This window comes from Sphaerulina musiva (genome assembly GCF_000320565.1).
Source record: "Sphaerulina musiva SO2202 unplaced genomic scaffold SEPMUscaffold_1, whole genome shotgun sequence".
NCBI lineage: Eukaryota > Fungi > Ascomycota > Dothideomycetes > Mycosphaerellales > Mycosphaerellaceae > Sphaerulina > Sphaerulina musiva.
Genome location: NW_016017383.1, coordinates 387,679 through 389,530, shown reverse-complemented (window position 1 = coordinate 389,530; position 1,852 = coordinate 387,679).

Below are 1,852 nucleotides of genomic sequence, written 5' to 3'. Positions count from 1 at the left end.
GGTAGGTATAAGGAAGACCCGGAAATCGCCAAGCCGCTTATCTCTCGAGTATGTCGGATCGCGCGGGAAGGTAATTAGTAATTAGGACAGGGGTTCTATATATATCTACACTAGTATATTTCATATTATGTCATATGGTTTATACGCCGACCACGTCTGCCGAACACGTTCTACTCTAGCTACGAGATTTCACTTTTTTACTAGAAAGTACTACGATACCTTGAGAAGTTAGTAGTCTAACTATTTCTCTAGATAATGTAGTATTTATATATGATACCCTATAGCAGTTGTCCTAGTAATAGCGAATGAAGCGACAACAACTCATATTCGAAATAAAATTTAGGTAGGGGGGGGGGTACTTAGGAAATCGACGATAATAGTAGTAGCAGAGGAGCTTAGTATAGGCGCGGAAGTGTGATGTTGTTATGGAGGGTAGTGTCGGTGCTCGGGGTTACGGGACAGGGTTCCGGCTGCTGCCTAAACCTTAAATCTCTTAGATAAGAGAAATTTTATTTCTCAAAGCGCTTCTACCCTACGCATCCACCTCCGCACGTACTACCGCACGCACCACCGCACCTACCTCCGTACCTACATCCCTACCTACGTCCGCACCTACCTCCGTACCGATACTACTATGCCGAAACGGAAGAATGTTACGCTAGAGGCGCTGGAAAATAAGCGTACTAGGCTCGGGGCAGCTACGAAGTCACTTAAAGAATACTCTCTAAAGCCGAATACCCTACGGGAGCGCGAGCGTACTGCCGCTATAGACGAAGAGAAGAGAGCTCAGGATCGACATAGAAAGGCTCGCAATGAATCGTTCGCACGGTTCAAGAAGGCTTAGATCAAGCAGTCTAGCGAGTTTAGCGAGCTGAGTAGGGACCGTTAAGCTGCCCTAGTTAAGGAATAGAGATCGATACATACAGCAGAATATAACCGGAAAGCGTAAGTTTCGTAGTCGGCGTCTATAGTCGGCATCTGCGGTCGGTATTCCTACTTCCTGTCAAAGGCTAACTTCTCTAGTGCTAAGAAGCAAGCAGAGACTGATCCAGCTCTCTTACCCGACGAACAGGCCGAAATCGATAAAGCTGACTAGTTCCTTGAGCTTGGAGATAGTGAAAGCAAATCAAAGATAACATTTCAAAAGGAGGATTAGGTTGAGTAGGAATAGGATACCCTTACCCTTAGTGAACGATGCGATAAAGCACTTAGGGGCCTTGGCAACGAATGCCTTCCTTAAGAAACGATTCTTAATCCTTTGTTATCAAAAGAGATTGACAAGGAGATAGCGAACTCTGTTAGAACTTTTGCCTTTCAGGCAGCCTCTTCTACTTTTGCGACTGCTTATAACCAATAGTATCGCTCGATCCGGAAGTTCTAGAACAAACTTGTTGCTCTAGAGAGTCTGGTTCTCCCTAACGAGGCAGCTATAAAGCAGATTTCACAAATTGTCGACAGCGAGACTAAAAAGGTAAGCTCATCTGCCGACCACACCTGCCGACCATTTTCTAATAATCCTAGATCTGCGTTAGAGAAGTACGACTCCTACTGCTATACGAGATTTTCAGCCTAATCGAGCGCGCAGTCTGCCGTAGTATCCTTGCCTAGGATGTCGCAGCCCAAAGGGCTTATTCAAGTGGTCTTCCTAGACCCTCCTAGCTGATACCAGAAAATTATAACTACTCCGCTAATGGTTTCCTTCTATTAGTAAGCTTGAAAGGGGAGAAGCACCTCGCGAAGATAGTATACAAGCTCTATGAGAGGGAGAATACTCTAAGCCGCGAACAGACTCTCTGGCCTAAGATAATAGCTGCCCTTATCGAGTGCAATGTCAAGAGTATAATGGGATTAC